This window comes from Falco cherrug, chromosome 4, assembly GCF_023634085.1.
Source record: "Falco cherrug isolate bFalChe1 chromosome 4, bFalChe1.pri, whole genome shotgun sequence".
In the NCBI taxonomy this organism is placed as follows: Eukaryota; Metazoa; Chordata; class Aves; order Falconiformes; family Falconidae; genus Falco; species Falco cherrug.
Genome location: NC_073700.1, coordinates 25979869 through 25989268, shown reverse-complemented (window position 1 = coordinate 25989268; position 9400 = coordinate 25979869). Strand labels below are relative to the sequence as shown.

The 9400-nt window shown below is 47.5% G+C and overlaps 1 long non-coding RNA gene across 1 annotated transcript; it reads left to right on the top strand.

Moving 5' to 3' along the window:
- The first annotated feature begins 812 nt into the window (after positions 1-812).
- On the top strand, positions 813-9057 carry LOC129735988 (uncharacterized). The gene is made up of 3 exons (XR_008732037.1): positions 813-1116; positions 5324-5405; positions 8780-9057. It is a non-coding gene; the product is annotated as an uncharacterized LOC129735988 (long non-coding RNA).
- The last annotated feature ends 343 nt before the right edge of the window (positions 9058-9400 follow it).

Sequence of the window (9400 nt, the reverse complement as noted above, 5' to 3'; positions counted from 1 at the left end):
AGTAACCATTTTTTGTGCTGTATGTGACACTGTAGTGTAAGAATACAGAACCTGGCTTTGGAAATAGTTGGCATGGGTTTGGACTGGAGACATAGGGAAAGAGTATTGAGATACCAGAAAAGGTGAACAATTCTTAGACATGGTCATAACTTCAGAGGAACAGAAGTAGTAAAAAGAAATGCCCTTCCCTTCGCTGCCCTCCTCTCTGTCACTGATAGTAGTCCCTGGTAGCTACAGGCCACACACAAACATTGTGTCAAGCTGATTTTTTAAATGACATGGCACAGAAATACGGTATTTGGTTAATGCTGTGCTTGGTCTTCGCAGAGTGTTCACATAAAATCTCTGCCCCCAAAGGGAAAGGGTGGACTGTGCAATTATAAAAGGAGCTTATAACCTTTGCTTCCTAGATAACAGTATCAATGGTATGCTTATGCCTGCACATTTTAGATGTTTGGGCTTATCTGTACCCTTCTCTCCCCTCTTCTATTAAGAGGCATGTGCAAGCTGTGTCTGCGTTAGTGTTGACCCTTTCTCTCTGCAGCTGCAAGAGACCAGAAGGGCATGTCTCATTTTTGCACCTTACCATCAAAGTTCCTTCTTGAGCACAGTAGCTGTAACCAGGGACTACAGTGTTTGCCACGGGGTGGTTTCCCACAGCAGTTGCCTGCTGTCTAGATTGGGAAGTAAACTTGCTGACAAACCTTTCTGCTTCTTGGAAGCAGGGGCAGTTAGCCTGCTGCCATTAATGGCCTGCAGCACTCTGGGGCTTGCCTTCTGTTTTCACACTGTTGTTACTTTAAGAGTTTTTGAATATTTTTCATTCCCACTATACAGTTGCTCTGTCTTGCCCTCACATGAACCCAAGTTGCTAAATTCAGAAAGGACCTGTGAAATCTGTCTTAGACCTCCAAGTCCTCCACACGTACTGCCTAGTTAAACACAGCATTTATGCCAGAGACCTGGAAGAAGATAAAAGTCATGCTTCCTTGCCTGTCTTCAGTGGACAGTATCACCTGAGTTAACCTGTGTAGCTGTGTAAAGAGGAGATATTCAGTTGGCATAAGGAGGAATACCAGTATGCAACTGCTTCCTTGGTGTCTGCCCCTTCAGAAGGTCAGTGCAAGAAACTCACCTCTATAGATCTAGAACCTTAGATTTGAGTAGAGAGGACTCAATTGGAACAGCAGTTTCTTGTTTTTATGGCTGTGCTGTCCACAAAATCAACCTGCGTTTTGATGGAAAGATGGGTCTGATTGTGCTGACTTGAGTCACAGTCTAGTATTACTTCTCAGTTCTGCTAACATGCTGCCCAGTCGCTTGGTTATTGATACCTAAAGCAAGGTTACTCTGAAAATGTACTTGGCCTTAGCTCTGGTCTTTTTAACTTCTTTACTAGTCCAGGCCTTGAGCTGTCTGAAATTATGATAGCTTTATAATACACCTGTTCACTGACAGTTTGTTTGGACTGCGTTGTTGTTGCATTTGGGTGGGCTGGGTTTTTTGTTGTTCTACATTTGAGGAGAAATTAAATAACTTTTTAAAAGAACTGTTATACTACAGGTGAGTATTTAGGTTGGGCTTCTGCGGTGCTTGCCTCGCCTTCGTGCCCCTTTGCCCCCACCCAGCTCTTTTTTCCTTTATCCAAAGGCTATTTTCCCAAGTCTAAATTCTGGGAAGTCTTATATTTTGATGCGGCCATCTTCAAACTTTTTTGGACTTCATCAGTAGTGCATCTTGGATCATGCTGTGGACCATTAAGTTGCTTTTCTTGCTTTTAATGAGCATATAGCATACGAGGGCCTCCCACCTACAGATGCTCTGACTCACACAAGAGCTTTGCTCCTGTGGGGTATGTGCTGTCTTGCAGACTCATTTGCTAGATCAAAGATGTGATGTTATGAAAGCATGGCTAGGGGTTGGGTACTTCAGTGGTTCATTTCCACTCTGAAGAAGCAGTAAGATGCTCCTAAGATGGACAACATTAGATGTTTTGCTTCTTCCACCTTCAGAGTGGACTGTAGCCCCTGGGGAATGTGGTTGAGCTAGGACCTGTTGTTCTACTAGTTGGTGCTGGTTTTGAGATTCCTTTTGATTCAGGTGAACTAGGATCATGGAATTTGATGGGTTTTTTTAAATCAGAATCAGTGGGGTTTGGGAGCAGGCTTACACCTGCTTTGTCCTCACAGTGTGCATTAACCCTATTGTAGAGATGTTTCCATCATTTGGAAATGAGCCATGTTAATTCTGCATCCCTGCGGATGGCTGGCAGGCAAGCCTGTTGGACAAGGTGTGGTGACTGCTGTGCCATTGCTCTCCGGCCACTGGGAGTCAGATCTTGCCTCCTTTACAGCCTTATTGCATACCTAACCGTCCTTGAATATCTCTGTTGAGCTCTCGGAATCCTTGTTCTAGTGTATAAAAAAAGCTGGTTCCTACTTTCTTGCGTATTCATATGGATGCAGTTTTCTTCCTTGCAATGTGTGGAGTAAGAACTTATTAATGGATGACTAACCTCTCAATATTGGACACTCCTCGGTACGGCTTTGACAAGATACCTGATTCTGCCTGCAGTACTCTTTGATGTTTTGCTCCTTGATCTCTGTCCACAAACAGCTCTGATCTGACTTGCTGGCATAAGCATTACCTGTGTTGGGTGCTGCACAAGCACCTGGTGAGAGATAGTGTCTATCCTGAAAAACCTCTTGATTTGAATCAACCCACAAAAAGTATCTGAAATAGCTGAGTCAAAGGTGTTTAAATATGAAGGTGGGCAAAACTAGACAATCTGTAGTGTCACAGATCTGCTCATAGCTAAAATTGTCAGGTTACCTGACAGTTAATATCTGTTAGTAAGAATCGGGGATTAAAAAAACCCAAAACAAACACCATCAAAAAACCAAAATCCCTCTAACACCCTCTGCACTGCAGGAGTCTTTGTGTGCAGTGACTCACGCTTGCTCTGTGGCAACAGGACTGTCCTGCTGATTTCTTTTGAATAAAGTAAATGAATGCATAGCAGCATAAAAGCCCCATCTCTTCTATCAATTTAATTTTGGCAAGACCTGCTTTCAGAGCATATTCCTTGAGCCTCTTGTAACATACCTTTAAGAGTGGGAGCCAAGCTGAAGTCTTGCCTGCTCTGGAACAAACAAATCTGTTCCCTTTGAACTGGTCAATATCTAAGGTGCAACCACTGAGCTGTAGCATTTTTCATATGAAAAGGCTTTGGCTGCAGCTCACTACAGGAGATGGTCCTGTGCTCTGTCAGTCAGTCTTTTTTGTCATCTTTTTTGTCAATTTAATCCTCTCTGTGTGGAAGTTATGTCTCTGCTAGCATGAGGCAGATATTGGTGGAATTTCTGCTCATCAATTCCTATTTTAAGTCCTTGTATAATTTGTTCATCTGAGGGAAACACTGAAGAATGTGGCATCGGAGAGCAGGTGCCGTGGGATGGAAGGCACGATGGTGCCCTGTTTGCTCTTCATCTAGATGATTCTGACATTCCATCTTGCAGCTGTTCAGCTGAACAGTTCTGCATCCTGCTAGGAGAGGAGAAATGATTCCTGCCAGAACTCTCCAAGAGTCTCTTCTGGCTCGGTTGCCAACAGTGGTGAAGGAAGTAGGTCACCTTGTGCTTCAGGGTTACAACAGGATCAAAGGAATTTGTGGTACCTTGGGAGCCCGTGGGGGGAGGATGGGTGTGGGCAGTCTAGCTCTCATTACGCTAACTAATATAAATAAGTCTTTCACCTCTCCAGGGAATATTTGGGTTTGGAGAGTGCCTGGTGCTGCTGAAACAATGCTACTTTGCTGGAAAGACACTAGCTGGAAAAAGGCTGAGCAATGTTTTCTAGCCAGGAGAGATGGCCTTTGCCTCCTCCCGCTGCTTGCTGTGGTTTGTGTGACTGCTTGCCAGCAGTGGCTCCCCTGAGCTGCGCGGTGAAATCCCTGGCCTTTGACTGGGTTATTGGTACTGACAGTACAGCAAAATCCATCTCTGCAAACAGTTTGTTTAAAGGAGGGGGGGGGGAACATCATTTAAGCTTGAGTGAACAGCAAGGTGTAAGTCAGCTGCATTGCCCCAGCCAGCCAACTATGGCACAAGAGCTCCATCATCCCGTGTCACCCTCCTGCCCGCTGGCGGCTTCCCCTGGGGCTTGAAGGGCTTTGCCTGGCCCTGCCTGCAGGAGCTCGCCTGCTGGTGTCTGTGCGGGGCTGTAGCAAGGTGGCTCTTGGTCTCTTCTCCCACCTAACAAGTGATAGGGCAAGAGGGAACGGCTGCACATTGTGCCAGCAGAGGTTGAGATGGGATATTGGGAAAAAATTCCCCCCCGAAAGGGTTGTGCAGCCCTGGAACAGGCTGCCCAGGGAGATGGTGGAGTCACCGTCCCTGGCAGGTAATTAAAAGGTGTTTAGATGTGGTGCTCAGGGGCAGGGTTGGTGGTGGTCTTGGCAGCGCTGAGTTAACAGTTGGACTTGATGATCTTAAAGGTCTTTCCCAACCAGATGATTCTGTGATTCTATTCTTGGTGCTGGCTGAAGAGGCTGGAACCAGGCCTGGCTGGCACACACCCCTAGGTAAGGGCACAATGCTGTCATCTTTGCCACTGGGATATCTCCTGTCAGCCCTGAATTTAGCTCTGGTCTCCATGTCATAGCCACACCTGGGTCATTCTCTTGAAGATCACTTCAAAGTACTTCAACTAGTTTTCTCTTTCTTCCTGGATGTAGTTTCTGTGCTGTACATGTAGTAACAGCAGGAGATTTGATGGCATCAACAGGAAGAGTTCTCCGGTGAGTCTCAGCGGTGGGGAGCCTGTGGTGGTGTTCCTCACTGTGCTGCTGATGGGTTGTGGAACACCTGAAAAGGTGCATCTCCCCCTCCCCCCTGTCCCACTCTGTTTCAGCGGCAGGGTGGTTAGTAGGGCTGTCCCTCACACATGCCATTTGTTTGGAGAGCGTGGGTGACATGGGACCTCCAGTCAGGCTGGCAGCCAGGCTGGCTGTGGCCCCCGTGGGGCTCTGGGAGAAGGCTGACCTGGCAGCCCAGGCGTCTGGGCTGCGGCGTGCGAGGTGGGGGAGGAGGGTCCTGCTGAAGGAGCTCTGCCAGGGAGTGTGGGCAGCAGGAAGGGGCAGAGTGTCTGGTCATACCTGCTATTCTTGAAGCAAGATGCTGTTAATCCTCTTTGCTTCTCCCAGTGGCTGTGAAGCATTTGCACAACGAGGATGCTGAGGCCAGTTGCCATGGCAAACTGAGGGAGTTGAAGCACGTGGTCCCTGCCTGCCTTTGAGATGCCTGTCACAAATTGTTCCTGACAGGTGCAAGAAAATCCTCATATCTGCTCCGTGCTGACTCCTGGATGTTGATCCTCGTTCTGTTCGAGTTTCAACCACAGTTCAGGTGATTATGCTTTGCTGTGCCTGTGTTTCATCCGTGTTACCCATGCCTGAGCATTGCCTACTCGCTCCTAAAAGATGGATAAAAGAAGTCCCCTTCGAGAAAATTAAATTACTTCGTTCTCACAGGGATTATCCAGCTCTAGGAACTGAATGAAAAGCAGTTGTTAGCTTAGTGTGTAGCATTTAAAGCTTCTCTGCAGAGTTACCAGTTCCTTATTTCGTACTTAGAAGATTTTTTAGGTCTGTGTTGCTGGGGCACAGGGAAATGCAGTTGCTGGGGACAGAAGGCTCCGTTGTAGTGCCTGGCATGGTAGTCACAGGGAGCCCAGTGTTAGGTAACTGCAGGGAAGATGCGCACGTGTAAACGCTGCACAGGACTAGGAGCATCCATCCCTTCTTTGAGAGCTTGTTGGATTTTGATGTTAAATGCCAGCGTTAAGGTTGCAATGTAGCTTCGTCCTTCTGGTTATTTTCCCTTCTCAAAAACCAGTCTGCTCTGTGTGTGCAGAACTGACCCCAATCTGTCCCTGTTTTTCAACAGACAATGGTAAGTCTGTGTGAGGAACCCTTGGAAATTTCCATCTGCACTCAAGCATTACGGTAGCATTTTGAAGTAAAACTATTATGCAATATAGGATCTATAAACGGGCAGAGGTCAGCTAACCTGTGTCACTGCTAGGAGCTGCAAATAATTCTGCAAGTTCTCATTCAGTAACAGTTGTGTAATCATTAAGATTATCAGCCTCCAAGATAAATACTGTAAAGATAAGGCAGTGTCAAATGAGTTGCCTTTGCCTTCTTTATCGCTTTTTAAAAGAGCTGACCATGGATGCTGGTTATGCTGGGGTCTTTCCTTGCAGCAACACCACCGTGCAGCACCAAAATATTTTGTTGATAACTTTTTTTATAGACATCTAGTCAGAAGCTTGTCCTATAAAATGTACTGGCACTGATTCAACAGAGACTCCACTATGCTCTAGTCCTGCACTTAAGCATTGTTAAATGTTAATGGCACTTGAGCATCTTCGTAAGTGTCTGCTTAAGGGCTTGTTTGAGTTTGGGTGGTTTGGCTTTGGGTGCTATTGTTTGTTAGAAAAGCAAATGAAAGGTTGCTGATCTGCACGCTGAAGCAAGGAGAAACAGAATGAAACATTGAGGCAGGGCTGAATGAAATAGGGCTATTCTGACTCTCCTGTCCAGGTAGATGGACGTGGGAAATGTTCTCTACAGTTCCTAAAAAGGATTTTTCAAACCTCTTGCTTGTTTCGTACCACCGTTTCCTGGACTAATTGACAGAGTTGCTGTTGTCACTTATTTAACAAATCAGTGCAAGCACAAACAAGGACAAAAATAAGTGTCTGCTAATATGAACAGATTTATCTGTCCTCATCCCCACGCCTTTTCCCACGAGCATAATTTCTACGTAGCTTACTGAGCAAACCTTAGTGCCAAGTATTTAATCTTATCCGTGAGGGGCAAAGGGTGCTAAGAGCAGGGTTGTTTTCTTTGCACGTTAGTGGCGTCTCTAAAGAAGAGACAGATGCTGGTGCAGCCTCTTCTCAGAATGGCATAGGAGGAATGTTGGGTTGAGATGTAGCTTAAACTGAGGTTATTAATAAATTACTCATTATGTGTTAAGGAAAACATGCTGAAGAGTTGTAAGTGCAGGAAAGTCACAGTTCAGGATAAGCATAAGAGAAATCCAACACGACCTCTGCCAATTCATGATGATAGATACAGATCATGTATATTGCTGCTGTAAACCTTTGACTGCATGGGAGAGTCCAGGCAGCCCTGAGCCTGCCGAGATGCTGCTGCTTCCTTCGAGCCTCAGTGGACTCCTCAGTTGGGAGTTCCTTGCTTTGCTCAGGCTTGTCTTGATGGTCTTGACTTCTGACCATGCTGAACGACCCTGTGTCCCTTTGTCTTGCACGCTCTTCTGGCACCTCTCTGTGTAGCACAACTGAAAACTTTAGACAATTCCTGTGTGGCCAGTTCATGTTTTGCCGCCTGCCCTCCCCTGCTGCCCCGTTGTGTGCTGTGGGTTGGTGATGAGCCAAGCGATCAAGTGGTGTTTGTCCATCAGGAGGTCCAGGCAGGATTTATGTGCTCCAGAGGGCTTTTGGAGCCACAGCTGACAGGTGCTGAAAATACCAGCATTATTTTATTGGTTTTGTTTAGTCCTGGCTTTTGAGGTTAACTAGAACTACACGTGGGGAGTGTTACTCCCCTGGTGACTGCCCTTGCACTGAGGCGGTGGTTAGAGAGCAGCAGCGATCCCTGGGCTCCAGGAAAGAATGCAAGGAGCTGCCAACCTAACTGTTCACTTAGTGGCACATCAGCCATAGCCCTGCAAAAAACGTTTCACTCTCCCTAATCTTCCAAAACCAATCAGTTGGTGTTTTGTACAGTGCTGGAATTTGCTGAGCTGGTTTCCTCCAGCAATTTTTCCGTCACATGGAATGCCCGGGCAGTGCTGGCTGGCACTTGGTGCACAGACACTTGGCTGGAGCTCCTGCCGACAGGGAACACGTTCCCTCAAGGTTGTGCTTTTGTTTTGTTCCGTTTCAGTCCCGTGCTTAGTAATAATTAATTCCTTTGTTGCCTGAACGTGGAGCATTTCCTCTAGAAGGCTCAGGCAAACATCCCTGCTCCCAAATAATAATGGTAAATGTTTAAAAGCCAAGGACAGGACGCCAGGTTAATCTTCACTTTTGGATTGTGACCCTCCAGTGTTCCGAAGCTGTCACTCTGCTGGGAGACATCTGCAGCAGCTTGTGTGGCCACAGTCCAGGCGTGATGGCATGGCCATTGGCAGCATTCCCACACTGTGTATGCGGCAGCAGCACCTGGAAGCTGCCTTTGCTGCCTCTGCCCTGGCCCAAGAGGGGCAGAGCTCTTGGCTGGCTCTGGGGCTTGCCCATGCTGCCCAGCGCTGCTGCTGGTAATCAAGGGCAGCTCAGCTGCCTCCTGGTGCGCTGAGGTGATGCCAGCATCACTTGTTCAACACTTTGAGAGCTGCTGATACAAAGCACCAGATGAAATCTGGATGTCTGTTACATTATGTTTCAAATACCTCAAAAAATAAATGAAATCTGAATTCCTTTTGCCACGAAGGAAAAGGAAAAACCCTTCCCAATGACAACCCTGGTCTGGTTGTGCTGGGAGGTGTGGTGGTGGATGGATTCAATGTACTTCTTGGAAGCTGGCTCCAGGTGACAGCGCTCTGTGAGCTGAGATTGAATCCAGTGTTTTCCTGTTCCATGGGTCTGTGCAGGGGCTTCAAAGAGGAGCCCCAAAGACACCCAACCCCAGCGCTCACTCCCTGTATTCCAGTGGTTTCTATAACCTAATGCTGAGACCTTTTGGCTGTAGGAAACAAGCTCCCAGGAAGAGAACTGAGTGACTGAGGCTCACTTAGAGGTGCCTGAACTGAGGTTCCCTTGTCGCTCCGGCCTGACCCTTGTCAGCAGTGTGGCCAGCAGCAGCCCTCCCTGGGACAGGCAAGTGGAAATTTCCTTCCCATCCCCAGTGTCTTGTGAAAACATCATAAAACATCCGTGGCGTTCTTTACCCTTGCTTACGAGAGGGGAAAAAAAAAAATATCTATAAACCCCAATCCTTAATTACCCATTACAAACATGAAATGCTGCAGGCGATTGCTCAAGGAGGTGAAATGCCGCAGTGCTCAGCGGGATGGGTTGCATCCCTGCATGGATGGCAGGCGCGTTCCTGCTGCTCGCTGCAGAGACCCTCACGCTTGCGTGGCCGGGGCAGTTTGCCGTGCCCATGGCTTGCAGGGGCGGTGGTGCCCGCATCCCCGGCCAGGCTGCGGCCTCCCAGCCGTCCCTGCCTCGCCGGAGCCTCTGCTATGGCCTCAACCTGGTTTTCTGGGTGATGATCCCTTACGGGGTGCCGTGGGGGTTTGGGGATGTTTTAAATATTTGATCATCAGCTTTCAAAGCTGCCGGTAGATCTCTTGGCACCCTCACCAGC